Source organism: Sciurus carolinensis, chromosome 12 (genome assembly GCF_902686445.1).
Source record: "Sciurus carolinensis chromosome 12, mSciCar1.2, whole genome shotgun sequence".
NCBI classification, from domain to species: Eukaryota; Metazoa; Chordata; class Mammalia; order Rodentia; family Sciuridae; genus Sciurus; species Sciurus carolinensis.
In genome coordinates, this window is record NC_062224.1 from 90,504,635 (window position 1) to 90,528,308 (window position 23,674).

Below are 23,674 nucleotides of genomic sequence, written 5' to 3' on the forward strand. Positions count from 1 at the left end.
GTTACATGTGAAATATTTTCTTCCATTGAATCTTCCAAAAGATTGAATGAACTATGGTTTTTGGTATGTAGATTATGGACTTGATAAACTAATTAAGCTATATTATTGTTTGTAGTAGCTGTTAATAAAATATCTTGATCTGAAATAAAAAAAAGAGGCAAAGAGAAAGAAAAGTGTACACTGGAAAGTACGGTAAATCTTTTCAAGTGTTTGTTAATGCTGTTAACAGCTCATGGACATATTTTACTAAACAAACTTGATTCATGATTATTATTTACTCCAAGGTTTCTGGTTTTGCTTATTTTCTTATTTCTATTGTTAAATATTTTGACATATCTTTCAATGTATTTTCATGTTTATTTTCCTATTTTCCTTAGGTGTCTTCTTTTCTGATTTCTAGATTATATGTTTCTTTGATTTTGTTCTTTGTTTTCTAATGTATGTTTAAATGCTATCAATATCTCTGCATTTGTTCTATTACATAGATTTCAGATTATGCTGCAATTACTGTTATTAATTTACAGTAATTTTTGGTATTAAGCAATTGATAAAGAAGTTCTTTGTTTTCCAATTTTCCAAATTTGTAAAATAAGCATTTATGATATGTACTTAACTCTTTCATTACTTGAATTTGTAATTTTAATTTCAAGAAAATGTTTTAAGAAGTTGATGATTTAAAATTCATTTAGATTCTCTATATCACACTGGTATGGTCAATTATTTTAAGACCTGGCTGCCTTAAAATTAGATAATATATACCTTAGGACAAGTCTTTAAAAACTTGGAAATAAGTATTTTATAACTATAAAAGAGTTACTTCACAAGGACAAACCAATCTTGAGTACATGTATATATATAAAAATATCAAAATACATACAACAAAAATAGAACTGAAGAAGAAAAAGGCATAATCCTACATAACAATATTGACACAATGCATACTAAGACTTATTGAACAAATAGATAAAAGATTATGAAACAATATGGATCACTTTAAAAAACACTATTACTTACTTTAACCTAATCTTACTACTAGAATATATGCATATTTTATGTGAAATGGAGTTATAAATTAGATAGACAACATATAGTGAAATTAAAAAATCATGATTTGAACTATTGCATAGTATTCCTGAGAACAGAATTACATGACTACATAGTCTAGTAAGAATAAATTATCTATAAAAAAAATTTGGAAATGAAAGCATATACTTCAAAATAATAATTGTTGAGCTTAAGGACAAATCACAAGGAAAATCAGAATATATTTCAAAGGGAATAAAAATTACAAATTAATTACATATATAATATAAATAACATTATATATAATACATACAATTTGTGTTTATAAATAAACACATTTAAAAAATAAAATACATTTTTATTTATAAAATACATAGCTAAATATTCATATACATATTATACAACTAACTTCGAAGGACACAGCTAGAACAGGTCTTTAACAAATGGAGATTTGATGTTTTCATTTTAGAAGTATGATGATTGAAATTCATGCATTAATTTCTAACTTAAAATGATAGTAGTGGACTAAGGACATACCTTAGACATGGAATGCCTGCCTAGTGATGGAGATGTAAGCCCCTAAATGATATCCCCAGAACCATGCACAGAAAAAATGAATAACATAAAAATTAATGGTAGTAGTAAGTTAAACTCAAAGTCTATAGAAGGAAGAAAACAGTTAAGTTAGTTGAACATAAAATTGACAAAATTTAAGAAAGAGAAGAGAAAAAGTTAGCAAAACTAAAAAGTGAAAATTTAAAAATGTAAGTATGGAAAAGAGAAAATGGAAACAAATTAGAGTGTTAAAATTGGTTACTAAACTTATTAATAAAATTGGATAAACCATTATGATTTGGCCCAAAACTTCCTGTGTTAATGCAGAAATGTTCAGAGGTGAAACGATTGAATTGTGAAAGCTCTATCCTAATCAAACCATTCCAGTTTGAATGGACGGAATGTTAAATGTAGGAAACTAGGGGAGGTGGGTCACTGGGAATATGCCTGGAAGGGTGTTCATCATCCCTGTGACTCCCCTCTCTGCTTCCGAGCTACCAAGATTCAAGCAATTCTTCTCTGCTATGGTCTTCTGCTATGATATCCTGCCTCATCTCAGGCTCAGAGCAATGGATTTGGCCAACCATGAAATAAACCTCTGAAACTGTGAGCCCCAAGTTAACGTTTCCTTCCCTAGGCTTTCTTGTCAGGTGTTTTAACATAGCAATAAAAAGCTGACTAACACAGAAATGATAAAGAATCTGATAAATGCAAACATAAAATCAAGAATAAAACAAGGGAGTGACAAACTAGGAATCCTCAATCCTCCTTTTCTCCAAAGACACATTGGTCAACAATACATGAACCAATTCCCTTGGAGTAAAATCTAGAAAGTGGTTGAAAGGTTCCTAATGTGAGGTGAGCCCTAAACAAATCCATCAAAGCCAGTAGGAAAATTTGTGTCTTTCCATACCCTCACACACAGCATAGAGTTACATAACTGAAAATAAAATCCAGTTTCCAGATTTTCACTATGCAAGAACAGAAAGCGGAGAGCTTGTGTCAAATGCTTTGACTTTTCTGAGGGATGACCCAAAGGGCTAGATCTTTTGTCAACTGTCTCAAAGTAATGATGCAATGTAGTGTATTCCAAATGCCCAAAGGTCTACCCCCAGCAATGTACCTCCTCCTTATATCTTACGTGCCTATACTCACCACCCAGTACAGTAGTCTTTTCAAATTAATAATCCATCAAATGGATTAATCCACTGATTAGGTCACAGCTGTTGTCTAATCATATGACTTCTGAATATTCTTGCATTATCATACACATGAGTGTTTTTGGGACAACTTATCCAAAACATAAAAATAACCAAGAGGCCAAAGAAGAAATCAAAAGAGAAATTAGAAAGTATCTTGAGGCACATGCAAATGAAAATACATCTTGCCAAAATTTACAGGATGCAGCACAGTAGAACTGAGTTATATCATGTCATAAACACACAGAGTTTTTCCTCAAGAATGAAAGATTTTACATTCTTTATACATATGTGTGCACACAAACGTAAAATTCACTGTAATGTCAACACATAAATAAAATGAATTTAACAGTATTCAACATCCCCCAATGATCAAAATTGCTCAGTTAACTAGGAACAGAAAGAGAACTCCTACAATTGGATAAATACCATCTAGAGAAATCCCAAAATAACATGACAATTATGGTAAAATATTGAATGGAGACTGCTGAAATAAATTAATTCTTCTATAATAAGTTGATTCTTTTCCTACATATTGCTTGAAAAACTGGCTATCTATACAGAGAAAAAAAAATCAACTCCTACTTAATCCTGTACTTGAAATTAATATAAGGTGATAAAACTAAATTAGAATACTATAAAGTTATAATGCTTCAGGAAGAAAATGTAGAAAAACGTGTGTACTTCACTTCATGTAATTTTGTTTCCTTTAAAAAATAAAATTATCAAGTTAAAATATATGTCATAGATTTCGTTTCTTTTATTGGTATGGCAGTACGTCCTATATATTCTAGTCCTTCAAAAATATTGAAGTAGTGCCCATGATTAGAAAAACACAGATATGAAAAACTAAAAGACTGCAATGCTCTTTGCTATTCAATTGAATTGCAGGATTCGGTACAACCCAGAATTTTCAAGGCAGACAGAGACAAAATTTACCTTGCAAAAACGTGTTGATATCAATAAATAGCTAAACTCTTTAAAAACACAAAATACTCCTTTTATAAGTCAGGAAAAAGGAATAAATTTTAGAAAACATTGTAAACAAGAACTTACTTGTGCGAGTTGATTCACGATCCCATCTTCTATTGATACAGATTGAATATTTCTATCCCAGTTCTCCCCTACATTTGTAACTTAGGTTAAAATTATGATTATATTCATTTTTATCTGATTGATTTGCCTCATGTACAATTAACCTTGGTGCTTTACGTTCTCAAGTTGATCTGTTGCTATGAAATGAAAATATTTCCCTGAAGAGATCAATTACAAGAATCAAACCAACCTAACAGTAGCTGTACAGTGTAATGAAATTGTATTTCACAATTGTAAAATGAAATTGTGACTTAGGCATCTAAATTCTATCAACAAATTAATCCTGGTCACCACTGCATGAGATGCGTACTTTTGTATGAATGTTAGTCTCATGTCCTGTCTTTGAAATATCAGAGAAAATATCTGTTACTAAGATATTTTGTACTTTGGGAACTGAAAGAGTACAAGAGACTCATTTTCTCAGAAGATCTGCATAGTAAATAGTTATCAAAAGACTAAATTTGGTCCCACATTTGAAATTGGTGCAAAAGGTTTATATTCATTTGCTTTCCTAATTGCAACCACCATTATATTATCTATAATCCAGAATCATAAAATATTAAAATAAAAACATCATCTATGGAAATATAACAAGTTGTTAGTTCAAATGTATTTTTGAGCAGGATAACATAATATTATAAAATCTGTCTAGAATATATAGAATAGGACATGAATATTTAAGCAGATTCATTATATGACATAAGAGAGAGACAGAGAGCAAGAGCAAGAGTTAGTAAGAGAGAGAGAGAAAAAGAAAGAGATCGATCCTTGGAATAAGAAATTGAGTGCTTTCATTGGGAGTATTACCTAGTGGTTGAATGCTTGCATGCCATTTCCAGGCCCTGAGTTTAATCCCCACACCAGTAAAAAGAAAAAGAAATTGGGTGCTTTAAAATTATAATCTTTTTCCATTCTTAGAGTCTTTGAGAAACTATATACCAGGTCATACTACAGTCAAATAATATTATAATGCCAAAATAAAAACATTTTGCCAACTCTGATAGGAGTGAAATAAGTACTACAGAAGCTTTTAATGTACCAAATATTTCAATAATTTGGGGAAGATGAAAATTCTGTTTTGCAGGGGCATCTGGAATTCCATCCAGTGCTTGACAAAGATCCTCTGGAGGATGATTGCAAAGGCTCATCCTAAAAGGAGTTGCCGGATGTTTTGCTCAGAAGCATGGTGTTTTCTCTGCTGTGTTTTTCTGATAATATATTACTCATTTCAGTCTGAATGGATTACTTAAGTGGACAGGGGAATACAACAAAAATTCCAGAAAATATTACCTACAATCTGAAAAACAATGGGTCTTTACCACTAACAAAATTAAAAATAATTTTGCAACCATACAATGAGTCCCTGAAAGCCTCTGGAGAAAATAGTTGTTGATCTGCCTTTGTCTCCAACAGGCTGGTTAAATTTTAACGATGGTTTTGTTCATGTGTGGTGATAAGGTAAAAGAATAAGGTTTCATAACATTTCTTCCTTCCTACAAAGAATATGTCACCCCTATAATAAACGTTGGTACACAATTACAATTGGGACCACTGCCCTCCTGTACCCCTTAACTCAGCAATTCAGATATTAACCAGATGGACCTAGTAGAGATAGTCACATGAGATTACTTGTCTATTGTTTTAACCGCAAGAATAGTAAGAATAGTCTTAGGTCACATAGAGTTTAGATATTAAGGAAGTAAATATTGTATTAGTTCACCGACGTAGTTAGATATTCTTAAAACAATTGTGATTAGGTAAAGGATAATCTGTAAGGTTACTGTTTTCTCATAATTTTCTGTTCCTTGTTAAAAACAATTTCTGCCTATGCTTTGAAAACTTCTTTAATATTAACCACAAGACTGCCATTATAGCATGAAGAAAAATGTATATAAACCCAGCCTTCCCCAGAATAAAGTGGGATTGATTGCACCAGAACTAGAGTCTGTGTCTTTCATTCTCCATCCATCGCCGACGCTGTCTCCCCGCGCCCCGTTTACCGGTGTGGAACCCATGGACTCCTTCTAGGGCTGGACCCCGGCACTGTTTGAATTTGATAATATGTCTGTATAGGTCTCTGATAATATTTGTTATCAACAATTTGAAAAAGAGAGTGAAGTGAGGATGAACTCAGCAGAGCAAAGTCAGTAACTAGCAAAGCCCAGTAAGACTGTAAATCAATCTTACAAAAACAATAAAGTGTGAAGTTAAAACACATGTGGTACTTGAGAATTGATCTCATTCTGGGCTGGTCCAGAGTGTTGAGGAAGGAAAAATAAGAGGTTGTATAAGTCCTAGTAACTAAAGGACTATCTATCTGTGGCCAAGGGGAATGGTGTCCCTGGATTTGATTTGTTTCTGAAAGGATTTCTTTGTTTATTGGGAGGAAATAAATCTATCGAGAAGCATGAATAGCTAGACTGGTGGAAAGGAAATGAATATTGAGAGGCAGAATTGTAGACCATCCTATGAGACCTGGAAGGGCTTATATGAAGCTGACTATAGGCAGTAGGTAGAAGATGAACCACAGGAACAAAAACTCTGTGAGATCAGAAGAAAGAATATTGTAGCACAAGTTTTCATGTAATTTAGAATGAAAAGTTGGAAGTTCTTGTGCCTACTGTTAACTTGGGTTTTCCTCCCATATGAAATCACATAAAACCATTTGTATATAAAAAAGAACAATGATGAGTGAGGTTAGAAAAGTCTGAAGACACTTTTATTCCCAGGAATGTGTTTAGCAAAAAATGTAGGGTTAATAATCAACAAAATTTATTGATTCATTTGACAAAAACTTAATGAATAGCTTCTATATGTCCATCTGTCTTCTGGGTATTGAGAGCACATGAGAACAAAACAAATATAAGTCCTGTCTTGGAGAAGCTCGACCCCATTCTGGGATTAATTAATATCTAAAAATCCAATGAATAAGACTGGAAACCTAGGACAGTCTTGGAATTAAGGACCCAGGAAAACTCTAGGAAAGAACTCAGTCTAGGAAAAAAGTGAACAACCCTTCCTTTTGTCATCAAACACTTGATCACCAACAGGGCAGAGTGAAACTAATCAGTGATATTTGTTTCCTGGAACAACATTGGATGTGTCATGTGACTAAGTTGTAATAGTGATTGGAGGTCTATGGCCAACCCATGTGGCAGCACATCAACTTCAGTTTGCTAACTTTGAAAATGAAAAGTTATCCTTGATAGAATCTCTGACAGAGAAAAGATTCTTATAGGAAAAGTTAGTTGGAAGTGGGTATTTAGTGGACTTTATTTCTTTGAAAAACAGAGCGCCATATACAAACAGCAGTTGTTTCCAAAGTACTTATATTTTCTTGGTAACAAGTATTCAACTTTAATAATATGATGATTTATAAGTAAAATCTAACTCTAAACTTATAAATAATATCAGCAGAAATAGAAACATTAATAAATTCTATGAGTACTTTTATTTATTTCTTTTGGAAACTCACTAAATCCTGAGCAATAAAATTCATTATTGTTAAGACTTTTTCAAGAATATCTCTAAATTTTACAAATATGATTGCAAATATTTTCTATGTAAAACTTAAACTTCATTAAGTGTGAATTTGAGAAGGGTGTTCTCACCAACAGAGGAAGTTGGGTCCACATTCCACTAAAACATGTAATTGATCTGTTTCCAATCGTTGTGACGTTTTCTGTACACTCGAACTCCACTGAATCCCCATGGTAATATGGAGGGGCAGAAGGCTGGGCAGAGCCATGGTCAAGTTCCTGTATAGCTCCACATGTTCTCTCCTCCTCTATGTAAATTTCACAAAAACATGTTCATAATGAAGACACAGTATGTATGTTCAAATAAATACAAAAATGTTTCAGTTTAAATTTAATATTTTTAATACATTACCAGTACATATTGGCAAGGTTGTCCACATTCCATCAACACATTGAATTTTATTAGGTCCCTTCATCAGAAATCTGGGATTGCAATTATATCCTGCCACTTCATTGTGTCCATATTCTTCTTCCATTTTGTCCTGAACTTTTCCATTAAGGAGTAGAGGAGGTGGACCATATGAACTGTACATCTTCTATAACAGAAACAATGGTTAATGGTTAAGTTGTCTATTTTGCACTTTAAAAATCCAGAGAAATGGAAAAATTTTTAGGAATTGATTATTTATTATATGATTCATTATAGAATTCTCAATGAAAATAAACATTTACGGTACAGTTATGTATCCAAGTTGAATTGCTTCTATTATAATAGCACTGGAAGTATATTTAAAGCTTTAAATATTTTCAATAATGAAGATATTTTGAAGATTCATGCAAACTGTTAGCAAATGTGGTTGTGGAAATTATATTAATTTTTCATTCTATAGTAGCATTTTAACATAACTTTTTGAGAAAGGATCATCAAAGAGACAAGCATTCGATCCACATTTTTAACTGATTTCCTAATATACTCCATTGAATTAACTATTCAAATATTGTTTAGATATACCCTATGAAACTTGAGAGAAGCCCTGAATTATATAAAATGTTCAGTATTAATGGTAGCAGTGGAGGAAAAATGAAAAGTATCAAAGTAAGTCTCTGTAGTCTCAGTCACCATATTTGTATATATGGATACTTTCAATACATATTTCAAGAAATAACTGGTAATTAAATTCTTAAACTAGTTTGTGCTTTCTACCACACAACACATATCAACAATTTCATGAACTGGATTATAGACACCATGGAAGCCAATAAAATATTGAGAAGAAAAAATTTATATTCAAAATTCTAATAATTATTTCTACAACAGTCAGATAAATCTTCACCTTTACATACTGGAATATTAGGGGACCATCCAAAATAGTAGCATTGCACTGAATCTGGTCCAACTCTTGTAAGTCCTGATTGGCAGAAAAATTTCAACAATTCTCTGACTTTTTATTTTTCTTTCTTGGGATCAGCAATTAAGAATTTTTCTATTTCAGGAATTGTGCCTTCCCTCTCTAAAATAAAAAATAAAGTAATTTAATAATATGTAATTAGTCTCTGACAAATTAAATTTTACATATCATGTAAAAATGAGGTAGGTGTTTAGCAATATATGCAGGAGAGATTCAGACAAATCCTCTTCCTGGAAAAAAATTTACATATTAGGTTTTATTTCCTCTCTAACTTTATTTGTATAGGATGCTGAGAAATGTGGTGATATTGAATGGCAATATATCTGTCCTAAAATTTAGTTTCCAAATTCAATGAGTTTTCACTGAATATGACTTATTGCTGATATTTGTAAAATTTAATGTTACATTATTGTACTCTCAAAACATGATATTATTTTCACTTATTAAAAAAATCGACTTTGTACAAATTTTAAATTGCACATTTTAAAAAACTGGCTTTTCTGTTTAATATTATTGAAAAAATAGATCATATAAAAAAGCAATTCTAATGTATTGAAGTTAGAGGAATATTAAAAATTGTGTAATTAATATATTACAAATAAAGAACAAAATTAAGCATTAGTTTCAAGACCAAACTGATAGTCATATTCTAAGTGCTTTTAATTCTTATATTAATATTCAATCATTTTATTATATTTTATGATTATTATTTTAATTCAAACAAGGAATAACATATAAAATCTCATTTTTTAGTTTTTAAAAAGTAGGTGACTTTATTAAATAATATTGAAAAATCACTTTTCTTATTTGGAATTCCTCTTCCTCACAAATTCATAAAATTAAAGGCCAAAATTAGAAAATTAGAACCATAGTTGAAAGAAAATGCATACTAGCAACAGTAAAGCACTAAAACACTTCTCAAATTAGATGTACAATAAAAACTATTTTAAAAAGTAATGCATCTAAAACTAACTTAAAATTTTTGCTGTGGGGCTGGTGATGCAGCTCATGCTTAGCATGTGTAAAGGTCTGGAATCAATCCCCAAAAGCCCTCCAAAATTAATTTCGCAATTGTTTTGAGTTTTCTAATTACTTGAGAAATACCACACTTGAATGACAGTCACTGGGATTCTTCTCCCAACTTCTATTACAATCTTTTACATAAAATTTCTTTTGTCTTTGGAGGGGGTCTCAAGATGATGGAAGAGAGAAGACTGCTTTTGTGGGGGCTCTGTGGCATGAAACCAAGAAAGGGGATAGGCAGCTTCTCAGCAAGGTGGGTGAACAACAACAACAACAAAGGATGGCGAATATTCTGGTATTTAATGCTACACATTCGAACCGATGGGGGACTCAGGAGGCTGGATATAATAATATAAGGAAGAAATCCCACTGACACAGCTGCTGCCATGGTTGGAGGCACCTGTCAGAGCAGCCCCTCCATGACAAAAGTGGAGGGATAATGGAATTAAAAGAACTCACAGTTAGGGTAGGCTTGAGCTGTGTCTGCATATGGAGAGTTCAGAGATCAAAGACACTGCCAAACTAAACTGAAAGGTATGCTGCACAATACTCTTGTATGGGAAAGAAGCCACCTTCTCTCCGGGTTGCCTGCAGAAGACAGAAAGAACCATTTTGCAATCCTGATGTGATGGCCACCAGCTGGGGAAGCTGATTCCTGGCAAACCCAAGTTTGGTCTCAAATAAAGGCCTGGTGAAGTCGCACTGCACGACATAGGGTGTGTCTACGTGACCAGGAGAAAATCAAATGTGGAGAGAGGTTTACACAGTGGACAACTGGTTGTGGAAACCCACCTGGCTCTCACCCTCCCACTCCAAATGCGCTGCTTGCAGAACTAGCTGGGAGAGTTTTGCCTGACTGGGAATAAAAGGGTTGGGGCAGGAGAGATTGAGTTTGGAGACTGAACCCAAGACCAGGAAGTGTGGAGTCCACAGGTGATGTAGTAGATTAAAATCTGGCTCCTCAGCCACACGAGTGGAACCCAGGGAAGATCCCTGGGGTGCAATCTTCCAGAATGGACCAAAAATTGCTGAGCTAAGGAGGCACACTGATTGAAATTCTCCAGACCAACTGGTATTCAGGGAAGAACCTGGAGCCCAACCAAGCCTAAACCCTGCCTTCAGGAGATCAATCTACAGGATTACCTTTCTCTGCCCAGCAATCCCACCTAACACTGCTGAGAAAGGAAGCTGAAACTTTTTGAACTCCAACAGACACAATTCTTTATTTTTTCTTGAGACCTTTTTTCTTTTCTTTGTTAAATTGTGATCTTTGTTGGTATGGACATTTATACATATTCATTTTTTCCCCATTTCTAGCATTTTTATTATTTTTCATGGATCAGTATTTTGAGGACTAGGATGTTGGTTAGTATAATTCAGAGTTTTTTGTATTCATTTTATTTTTATTATTTATTCATTTATTTATTTCTTCAGTGCTGGGATTGAACCCAGGCCTTGTGCTTGCACTCTACCAACTGAGCTACATCCCCTGCCCTTATTTTTATTTTTAATAATAAAAATTTTGCCTTATGTGTTTTTTTCTCTCAGTTCTCTCTTTTCTTCCTCTAACATTCAATCTCTATTGTTCTCTCTTTCACTCTTCCTTTAATTTTTTTGCTTCTATCTTCTCTCCTCTGCCCTCATAATCATCACATCCTACATCACTTCTGTTCTCTCCCAGTCCACTATTCAAAACTGTAAATCCATTTGCAAACTTAATGTTTTTACTGTGGGAAATGACTGAACATATCATTTCTGTTTATTTTAACACTTTGCATTATAGATGTCATTACAGAAACTGTTTGCTTTAATGCTGTATGTTGCATTGGTGGTTGTTAATGTTTGTCTCCTCCTAAATGATTAGGTACAGGAAACCTTCAGGGATACTACAGATCCACAGGGTTGAAACTCTGCTAACTCAGAGCCATATTGTTAGATGGGTAGACACACAAAACACATGAAAAGGCAAGGGAATGAATCACCCCAAACAAACCAAGATACTTCAATAAAAGAATCCATTGGTACCGCAGTGGAAGATATGTCAGAGAAAGAATTTAGAATGTACATAAAATGATCTGCAAGGTTAAGGACTATTTAAGGAGTGAAATCAGAAAGAAAACCAAAGAAATGAAAGATCACTTCAATAAAGAGAGAGAGATTCTGAAAATAGAGATTCAAGGAAAAATACTCAAAATTAACCAAATCTAAATACTCAAATTTAACCAAATTAAAAACTCAATGGAAAGTATCACCAGCAGACTAGAATACTTGGAAGACAGAGTTTCTATGATGGCCCACCGCCCATGGGGACAATCACAATGCCTACGCTCTTCTTGATTACAGGAACCAAAAGGTGTTTATTCCGCAAGTCTCAGACTTATGTCGAGAACATCAGCCTATCAGAGAGTAGACTACCAGGAAAGTCAGCCTATCAAGGAACAGTCTCCAGGCAGATACCAGGATCGCCTCATGTACAACAGCCAACCAGAGTTACTTCCTAAAACTTGTTTATGAGTGCAGCTATGTCTGGCAAGCTGCCAGGCGCCATCTTAGAGATCAGGCCACGGTGCGGCTCTGGGGCCCTCAGAGCCCGCCCCTGACATCTCCCCCTTATTCTTTAAATAAAGAAAAGATGACTTGGGACCATGCCTATCTTAGGTTGTCCATGGTGAATTACATCCTTACTCGTCATTGGAATTCTGACCTCCAGGCGTCATAACCCTGTCTTAGGTTGGTATGCATTTCCACGGATCTTACCCGTCTTTGACTACTGGTCCAGCATGCTTAGCCATACTTGGGGGGATGTGCCTGTCTCAATGGCTGTCAAAGCCTGTACTATAGCCCGTCGATGATGTCAGGCATCTTGGTGAGCTCTGATTTGGCTGTGTATAACATAGGCTATCCCTAAGCAGATAATAATCAGAACAGCTACTGTTCCAGCCACTGTTTTGTCAATCCCAGGGCTTTAGATAACAAAGAGAACATCTCGGATACCGATGTAACTTGAACCCTGGTGGCATTGACTCTGAGTATTTCAGCTCGTAGCTGACTGGTTAAATATCAAACGTAGATGACCAATTGCCAGTAAGGTAGACAGAGAGATTTTTAGATAACATAGCTGCAGAGCTAAGGTTATTATAAGCAATAGGGGTGACACACACTGCTCTTAAAGGATAAACACATCCCAGTCCCAAAAGTTCTTGTGAGACGTCCACTTGTTCTTGTAGTAAGTCCACTCTTTGATTTACAAGGAGTATGCCTGCTCTTAGACATTGGTTTAGGGTCTCTTTGGTCTGTAAGGCTGCAGCTGTATTTTCGGCCAAGTGATTGACTGCTGTTGCTGTAGGTATGGCAGTTGCTAGTGCTGCTGTTGCAGAAACCACTATTGCAGTGACCATAGCCGCTGTAATGCCAAAATCTCTCTTGTCTCTAGATAGTAGTACTGGCAGTTCTGTATCTGTAACAGAGACTGAAACAGGTAGGAAGGTAGGAATACGCATTAAGACCACCAGGTCAAATGCAGAAGCATTCCAGCATTGAGAGAGAGAGCAATTGCTTGAGGTACAATTGAGAAGAGAAGAAGTTGAATTTGGTTTATTAGCTAACAAAGACATAAAAGGGGGGGACACACAAACTGGGGTAGGTGGAAAGGTAATATTTCTGGTACACATAGATTGTGAGGCAGCACCAGTGAACCTAGAACTGTTTGTCCATGTAGAGGAGTTCCAAGTACATAGCCGAAATGCCCCTCCTAAGAGACTGAAAAAAGATTGTAAGTTAGTATATCCTGAAGTCGCAGTGAAAAGTATTCAATTGTCAAAGGGGTTGACACGTTTCATGCCTAATTGAACATCATTATTAGTGAAGTTATTATTGGCACTATAAGAAGTGAAGTTGGGGGAGAAGAAAAATCCATTACAAGGAGGGAAAATTCTAGGAGTCCGGAAACCATTGTTGGTAGCATTATATCTGCGAGGCATCCACCCTGAAACTAAAACAGCATCTCCTGTTAAGTTTTTTATGTATTCTTGAAATGTAGAACCATTTTCACCAGGGCGAAAAGAAAGCATGGCTAAGGGGTGAAAGACTGTCAACAGCATGATCGTCAGGAGTGTCTTTGGCGTCTTCATTTTGTTGATCCGAATTACTTGTTGGTAGTGTTGCCACTGGTCGAGTCAGCCGTTCAGGAACCCAGATAGGTGACGTTTTATCCTATGGAAACACACAAACCGAGCCGAGGCTCCAGTAAAGCACCTGGTCCGGGCCGTTTCATTGTCCAGTAAGAACATCCTTCCATTTTACCGTCGCTCTATCATGTTGTTTATGATTGCCATGTCTCTCAGCGGCAGAGCGACCCTCATTATCCAGAGTTAAAAAATTTAAAATAAAGAGGCAAAGAGAAAGTTTATCTTTAGGGGACCTGAAGTTCTCCCCTATTCCCCCTTTATGTTTATAAAGAGTATTTTTGAGGGTGAGATGTGCACGTTCAACAATACCTTGTCCTTGTGGGTTATAAGGTATACCTGTGGTTAGAGTTATTTCAAATTTAGTGAGAAATCGGTTAAAAGAGATTGAACTACAAGCAGGGCCATTGTCCGTTTTAAGTTGTTTAGGAAGTCCCCAGGCTGCAAAAGCCTGGAGACAGTGGGAAATGACATCTTTGACTTTTCTCCACTGTGTAGCGACGCAAAGATGATACCTGAACATGTGTCTACAGGTACATGTACATATTTAAGGTTACCAAATTCAGGAATGTGAGTAACATCCATTTGCCTTAGATGATTAGGTAACAGTCCTTTAGGATTAACTCCTATAGAAGGTGGATGATGGAGGACTGTACACTGGCCACAAGATTTAACAATAGCACGTGCAGTTTCTTTAGTAATGGGAAACTTCAGTTTTAATGTTGTAGAATTAACATGGAATTGTTGATGATAATTTTTTGCTGCCTCAAACGCAGAAAAAATGTGGGGATCCTTAGTTGCTATGTCTGCTATATTATTCCCTAGAGCTAAATGTCCAGGTAAATTGGTATGAGCTCTGATATGTCCAATAAAGAAAGGATTATAACGATCCCAAATCATTTGTTGTAAAGTCCATAAAGGATGAAAAATAGTAGAGTTTGAAGGCAATAAGCCCTGCACATTCTAAGTTACTGAGAGCTTGAATTACATATAAACTGAGTAAACATTGAATGGAATATTAGGGAACATTTTAAAAACTTCAAGAACTGTTAAGAGTTCTGTTTGTTGAGCAGAAGAGTTAGGGAAAAGGAATGTTTGGACTTTATCTTGATAACAAATAGCTCCAGTCCCTGTTTTGGATCCATCAGTGAAAATCACAGGAGCCTTAAGAATAGGTTGCTGTCTGGTAACTCTTGGGAATATTACAGAATTATTACTACAAAATTGTATATAAGGATATTTAGGATAGTGAATATCAAAGTTAGCTTGAGTGGCGCATCTAACAACAGTCCAAGAATCCATGAAATTATATAACCTAGAAAGCTGATGCTTATCATAGGGAATAATGATAGTAGCTGGATGAATTCCAAACATGATTTAAGTGCCTTTAAGGTTACTTGAGCTACTGCTTCAGGGTAGGGTAAAAGAATTTTATTGGGTGAACAGGCTAGATGGACCCAAAACAAGGGACCCTCTTGCCAAAAGACTCCAGTGGGTAGTTTCTTGTTAGGAATAACAATGAATTGTAATGGCTGAGAGAGATCAATACGATCTACCTGGGCCTCATCTAATCTTTTTTGTATAATATTCAAAACCAGACGCGCCTCAGGAGTGAGCTCTCTGGGAGATGTGGGATGGGGATCCCCTTGTAAGATATTAAAAAGAGGAAGTAGTTCTCCTGTGGAAAGCCTCAAATATGGATGAATCCAATTTATATCCCCTAGTAGCTTTTGAAAATCATTTAATGTTTTTAGATGCTCTACCCTGATGACAGTTTTTAGTGGCTTTACTACAGCCCTGCTTAATTGGGCTCCTAAGAATTCTTGTGTAGTACCAACTTGAACCTTTTCAGGGGCTATAATGAGTCCCCATAATTTGAGTTGTTCTATTAATTCAGAGTAAATATCCTTTAAAATATCTTCCTCAGAGTGGCATAATAATATATCATCCATATAATGATAGATAATAAGTTTGGAGTATTTTTGTCGAATTGGCTTTAACGCCTGATCAACATAAATTTGACACATAGTGGGGCTATTGGCCATACCTTGTGGCAAAACAACCCATTCATATTGCTGATTAGGTTGTTGATGATTTAGAGCTGGGAGAGTGAAAGCGAATCTCTCACAATCCTGAGGATGTAATGGAATAGAGAAAAAACAGTCTTTTATGTCTATAATTATTGTAGGCCAATCTTTTGGTAAAGCAGTAAGGACTGGAAGCCCTGAGTTGGCCCCATAGATTGCATAGTAGTATTAATAGCTCTTAAGTCATGAAGGAGCCTCCATTTTCCTGATTCCTTTTTTATGACAAAAATAGGGGTATTCCAAGGAGAAGTAGAAGGCCTAATATGTTTTGCAGCTAACTGTTGTTGTATCAGTTCTTGGGCTGCCTTAAGTTTTTCTAATGTCAGGGGCCACTGAGAGACCCACACTGGTGCATTGGATTTCCAAGTTATTTTTACATACTTTTGTTCAGTGGCCCCAAGGAAAAACCCAAGCCTTGGTGACCTTGATTGCCCTTAACACTAATTGGCTGGGTGTTTCCCTGGCCATATCGGCCAAGTCCCTTGTCCCATTTATGACCTTGTTTTATCATAAGATTTTGAGCCTTTTGGCTATAATGGCCTTCTGTAATGAGTACTAAATCCATTTGCATGAGAATATCTCTGCCCCACAAATTAACAGGTAAATGGTCTAAGACATAAGGTTGAAATATTCCCTGTTGGCCCTCATCGTTTTTCCATGTCAATACAGAACTACTCCTTTGTGGGCTAGTAGCTACACCCAATCCCCTCAGGGTTTGTTCCGCTACTTGTAGAGGCCATTCTTTTGGCCAATCTTTTAGGGTAATAATGCTAGTATCAGCTCCTGTATCTAGGAGTCCTGAAAATTCTCTATTTTTAATCTTTATTTTAAGCATTGGCCTATTTTTTAAGTCCATGGTAAGACAGGCAAAATCAACTCCAGAAGATCACAAACCTGCATTTCCCCTGGTTGCTGTGTGGTTGATGGAAAATTATTATGAAGGCTGGGAATAATCAAAAGCTGAGCAATGCGATCCCCAGGTGATATGGAGATAATTCCTTGAGGAGAATGTGCAAGAACCTTAATTTCTCCTGTAAAATCAGAGTCAATAACTCCAGGGATAACTATAAGTCCCCTGAGTGCACTAGAGCTCCTACCTAATAAAATTCCAACAGTATCAGGAGGTAAGGGACCTTTTAGGTCTGTAGGGATGTTAAAAGTTTCGGGCTGTTTTAGTTTCAAGAGGAATTCCATTGGCCCGGAGAAAATCCTTTAAGGGACCTTCCATGTGCATTCGTGACATTTCAGTGCCCATATTTCTCTATTAAATAAACAGAATGCAAAGCACTTTAACTAGCAAAACAAAAGCAAAAGCACTTACAAACACTCAATCTCCGTCGCTTATTCCACGAACTTTAACTCCATTGTTTATTCCACGAACTTTAACTCTGTCGCTTATTCCGTGAACTTTAACCTTGGCCATCCTGTACTTTACTTACCCTGTATTTACCTGATCAGTTCCTTCTTTGTAACTCGAGTTCCCGGGTTTCGGCACCACTTATGATCACCCACCGCCCGTGGGGACAATCACAACAGCTACGCTCTTCTTGATTACAGGAACCAAAAGGAGTTTATTCCGCAATCTCAGACTTATATCGAGAACATCAGCCTATCAGAGAGTAGACTACCAGGAAAGTCAGCCTATCAAGGAACAATCTCCAGGCAGATACCAGGATCACCTCATGTACAACAGCCAACCAGAGTCACTTCCTTAAACTTGTTTAGGAGTACAGCTTATTCTGGCAAGCTGCCAGGCGCCATCTTAGAGATCAGGCCAGGGTGCGGCTCTGGGGCCCTCAGAGTCCACCCCTGACAGTTTCACGTAATGAAGACAAAATATATAATTTTTACTTTTTTTTTTAGTATGGGGATTAAACCCAGGGCTTCATGCATGCTGTGCAAGTACTCTACCACTGGGCAACATCCCCAATCCCAAAATACAAAATAATGAATATAAAGTGGACTATGGAGAAAAATGGTAAGAAACTATAAACACAACTTCCAAGAAATATGGGATAACCTGAAAGGACCAAATTGAAGATTTATCAGGTTAGATGAAGGCTCAGAGATACAAATCAAAGGAATCCACAATCTTCTCAATGAAATAATATCAGAAAATTTCCCAAACCTAAAAGTTATTTTGTATGTGTGTGGATATGTGTGTTTATTTTGTGTCCATTATATATAAATTCTAGATTTCATCATATTATAGAAAGCACTGCCTTAATAAGAATGATTTTGACTGTTGAGTATTAAAAATACTTAATAAAAAATTAAGCACTGCCTTAATAAAAAATGATTTTGACTGTTGAGTATTAAACAACTGTTGGATTTCTATAGAGATAATAACTAAAAGTGCAATTTAAAGAGAAATGTGAATGAACCAACATGGGAGGAGAATCATTTGTCTTTGTCTACCAGTCAAAATCATATAACTTAGTACTGACATATGGAAATATTAGTAAGGATTTTTTACTGTAAGGTATTTACTTCAAGATATCTATAAACCTGTTTGCTTAAGTGGTTTATGATAATAACATAAACATCTCCTCATAGAAAAGAACTCCCAGGACATTTGAATATCTGTCAATCTATATGCAGTTTTCTCCTACATGGCTGATGCAAGAATACTAAGCTGTCATATATTCACTTTTTGGAGAGTTACACTCTCCTAGAAAACTGTGTGTTCACTTGGTCATGAATCTTTCTAAAATTGGCAGTAAAAAGTTACTTTCACTCAATTAGTTTCCTGCAGAAGACATGTTTGGGTAACCCTAAGGTGGCAGCTGGCATTGAGCTAAGAGGTGTGGCACATAATTAGTGCTAACACAGTGTGATCTACTTTTGCCTAATTAATGTCTCCTTTGTGCTAGTGGTCAACAGATGTTCCTCATTCTTAATTAGTACCGTAGTGCATGCTCCAGCCATGCTACTTAATCCTAAAATGATTGGCTGCCTTAGGTATATAAGACACACCTATAGGAAGCACCATCGTATAAGCAGCACCTCTGATAGATCCCAGAAGGCAGATGGCAGATCACAAAAGAAGCACACTGATAGCACGCACCTTTAGTTTGCAGGATGCAGGACTTTAAGAAGATATAGATCTCTGAAAGTGTAGTCTCTCTCTTAAGCAAAGTCTCTCTTTCTCTCTTATGCAAAGCCTCTCTCTCTCTCTCCTCTCAAACCCTTTCTTCCTCTATAAGCTAGGGAACAAGTGAACAAGCAAGAAAGCAGCACACTAAAGAGAAAGATAATAGAAGTAGTTCATTTCCAGTCCACCTCTGATAAATACCCGTGCAATTGTTGCTGCAGGCGGTAACAATATCTGCACAACAGCAACAGTTTCCGTTGCTATCATGTCGCTCCTAATTTCTCTCCTTTTCTTCACAGCTTCACATTTTCCAGTCATGTCTAGTGATATTGGAAAGGCCATGAGAATCACATGTTCATAACTCTTGCATTCTTAATTTATATTATTTATTTTTGCAGTGTGGGGAATTAAAATTAGAGCCTTGGGCTGGCCAAGCACTCTACCACTGAGCTAATGCCCCAGCCCTTTTATGAAGATGGTCACTTGGTATTGTAAAATCTTCTAGCTGCACAAAGCATGGATCTCCTTATAATTACAGAGATCATTTTAAAAGCCTCTCTCTCATGTAGAAAAAAAACTAAGGTTTTGTGATCCAGCCCTTGTCTATTCTAATATTAGTATATATCTTTCTCGCCTTCTCAGTTCAGATTCCTGGATTTACTATCTTTGAATTATCTAAATTCACAAACCCTTTAGAGTGAACATTTTTCAACATTTCCTTGCTTCAGTTGCCTCCTATTTTCTGAGTCATTAGATTTTTTTTTTGATTCTTTGAATGGTGGTATATAAAATATACTTGGACTATTTTAATTAATTGGTTTATTATTCACCTTAATTCATTGGATTTTGGTTTTATTCTCCAATACTGCAATGAAAATTCTAGAAAGGCAGACCTGGGTTTGTGTTATCATTTTCTCCTATCTTACAAAAGGAATTTCTTGATATCCCAAATGAATTAAATTTGAGTGGCTCCTCCATGCTGACAATCAAGTCTCCTGATATGATATATTCTGCCACCATTTTAATTCAAGCCTTGAAACTCTACTAGTGCTCCTCATCCTCTTTGCCTCAGGCACTATTCAATCTCAATGCCCTTTTCTCATATTTCAAAATACAATAGAACCATCAGTTTCTGATTGTTTCCACCATTAGATTTACACACCCATGTTCTTTCCTTCCTCCTGTTACAAAATTGTGTGGTCTTGTTGCCAACAAACCCAGTACTTCCGATAGGAGCTCCATATTGACAAATCCACCCCAGTTTTACAGTCTTCTTACTAGACACATTAAAGAAGCCAGAACCATCATAATAATGTAATTAAATCGCATTGTCTGTATTACATGACAGAAATATGACAAAAAAAGTTACATGGACTATTCAATCTACTAACCAAAACAATCCTTTGTATATGGCCTACAAGAGGCATTAATTTATTTCACTGCTTTAGAAACACATTACTATCTTTAATGTTGAAAACACCCTTTCCTCCAAGTTGTTAAATCAGAAGGACCATTGTGATTTTTATGTTGGTCCTTAAAAATGTTTCTAGGTAATTCAAATTTTTAAAAAATAGAACACATGCACATTTATTTTTTATATTGAAAACAAAAAGAATTTCTGAAACAGTACTTACAATAACATATGGGCTATGAGACCATCCATTGGCCTTATGTACTATGGATCCTTTGGCATGTTTTAATCTGTTTTCAAATGGAACATCACATTTGCAGTCAAACTTGTCATTGAGTTTAAACCAGGTGGCATTACTTTTGGTTCTAGCATTCTCAAATACTGGCATGTCACAAGATTCTAATGCATAATAAAATTGAGGATTTCATTTCTAATGTAATTTAAATGACAATAGTAGTAAGTCTCATCCCAAGAACATAAGAATTTATTTGTGTACTGTATCAAAATAGCCTAAGATCAAAGATAAATCATTGTCCTGAAATAGTTCCTATAAATGAAAAATATTTTCCTACGTGACCTTTTACTTATCGTTTAAATGTTCTAAAAAGTTTATTCAAATTTCTCTCAATTCCATTTTATATAAGCATTTATCTGATGCTAGTAATAAAATAGACAATTACAGATGAGTATTACTTATTTTAGAAAACTGGAAAGGCATTTGGAGAATTAAGGTGTCAGCTTTAATAGTTGTGATATAAGAGAAGAAATACGTATTCATTAAAAATATTTATGAATTTTATTTAATACTTTCTAAAGATGATATACAAAATTTAACTTTATTATTTCTTGAAGCAACTGATGTGGTTTCATTTCAAAAGGAATCAAAACCTCTGAGAAAAATGATACATCATAATTTTTTCTTTTCAGAATTACTAGCTTGGTAAATGTACATAAGTAAATCTTCCCTCCCCTGACACACACACTTAAAGCATAGTATGACTTAGAAGTGATTCAGGGAACTTCATATGTATTCTGGCACTCACTAATTTATTTTAGCTGAGATCTTTTAGGTCTACCTGTGTTTTAGGTTGTCAACTTTTTATATCAAAGACTTCACTCCTAGACATAAAAGTAATGTTCTTAGTGAAGATTTGGGGTAATGGTGTATAATCTCAGAATATTTTAACCTTTGTAATTTATATATTTGATACTGTAAGGTAGGTTTAATTTTGAAAAACCTCCCTTTTAGAACATCTGCATAAACAGATATTGGAAAAAAGAATTGTTTCAATGTGTTCAAAGATTTTTCTGGTATAATATCCAAGGTTAATTAAGATTTTCTAGGAATGATTATTTCCATTTATCTTATTAAATGTGAATCCATTTAGTAGTATTTAATATTCTTTAAATGAAATGATGAAGATATCCATCCCTACTTCTTGATTTCTATTCTTTTTTTCACAATTTATATTCTGATAGTATCTAGCTAAAAAAAGATGCAAATTGCCCCCTTATAAAACTCATGATACACTAAATTCTGATCAATGACTCATTATGAAACTTTCTTATTATGAAATAGGAAATCAGGAGGAAAACACACTGTGAAAGAACCACAGCTGAGGAGCAGGAGCTCAGGCACCTGGTCACACCTAGGATTGACCCGACTTCGTGTGGGATGAACACAAAGACTTCACACAGGAATTCCCAGCTGCATAAAGACAGAGGGAGCTTGGGGACAGTCCACATCATCAGAAGTATTTAAAGCAGCCCTGTGTTTTCCAGATCATCATTAAGAAAACAAGCTTAGTAAGGTCCAACCCTCCAGGGATCAGTCTAGGTGAGCTGACACACATTTGTACACGAGGAAAAATGTGACAACAGGTACCCCAGGGGGATGCCTGGAGCTGCCTGGGAGCACAGCACAGAATGTGAATGACATCACACCCTGGAGATCCACATGAGCAAGGGACCCCTTCTGGATGTTGAAGGGAACCTCTGGCGACCAGAGAGAAAGAGCTGTAGGACATGATGGAAAGGAAAGGGAAGGCCACTAGAACTTCTGCCTGCAGACCTCAGCCCAGCAGGAAAGAAGAGCAGCTTTCAGGGAGGGTCTGATGGCCAGAGGAGCTGGAGGAAGGCCACGGTGCCCTGACATGGGCAGTCCTCCCGTCTCGGGAGTCGCCCAGAGTGAAAACACATGAAATGCTCCTGTCCCAAGATGGGCCGTGCCAGAGTGCAGAGAAACCGCCATCTGGTTTTTGGGCTACAGAAACCAGAGAGGAAGAGCATCGAGGCAGGACAGAACACAAGTAGTGTGTTCCAGGTGGAAGGAAGAGCAAGTACAGGGGCCCTGGTTCCAAATGTGCTTAGAGAGAACAAGGGATAAGGGAGCCCTGGCAGGCGACCCACTGAAACAGGGGCTTGGAGGTTCTTGTGTCCTTGTGGTCACTGGGCCCAGTCAAGGGAAGCCTCCTAGCTCAGTTCCTTCCCTATCACCCTCAGGACACTCTCCTTATTCCCCACAACACAGTACATGGGTCGGACTCACACAAGCATGATGCCACCCACCCTCCTTGCACCCACTTCACCTAGGGTGACACACACACAGCTCTTTAGACAGACTCGGAAGAATATCTAGAATTCCCGAGGGTTCCCCCAGTGAACTACATCAGCAGGTGCTCTGCACCACCCAGCATCTCCGGCCCATCTTCAGAACAGTCACCAGATGGGATCTCGAAAGCACCCAATCAGATGACTGTATGGGTCATGTGAACTGCACTTGAGTCTGACTCTTACAAGATCCATTGGCTTCACGTATCAGGAAAAGTCCAATCCATGTTCTTGAGGTTAAAATGTGTCCCATTTATTCTGTGGGGCAGACATTCACTCTACCTCATGTTTTTCTTGGTCTTGGTCGCTAAACACAATGACACACCCACATACACACAATGTGGTCTCCATAATCCCTCTTGAATGTGCATGAACTCTCATACTTCCAGAGTATATTGACATCTCCACAGTAACTCTGAGGGCCAGTGGAAGAGAATGGATCTGAAATGTCATTTGACCTCAAGGCCTGCACTGAGTTTATATTCTAAGCAATGTGAACACTCCT

The 23,674-nt window shown here is 36.1% G+C and overlaps 1 pseudogene; it reads right to left on the minus strand.

The window, feature by feature from the left end:
• The window catches only part of LOC124961428 (complement factor H-like), a 119,067-nt pseudogene that overhangs the window by 85,658 nt on the left and 9,735 nt on the right, over positions 1 to 23,674 (minus strand).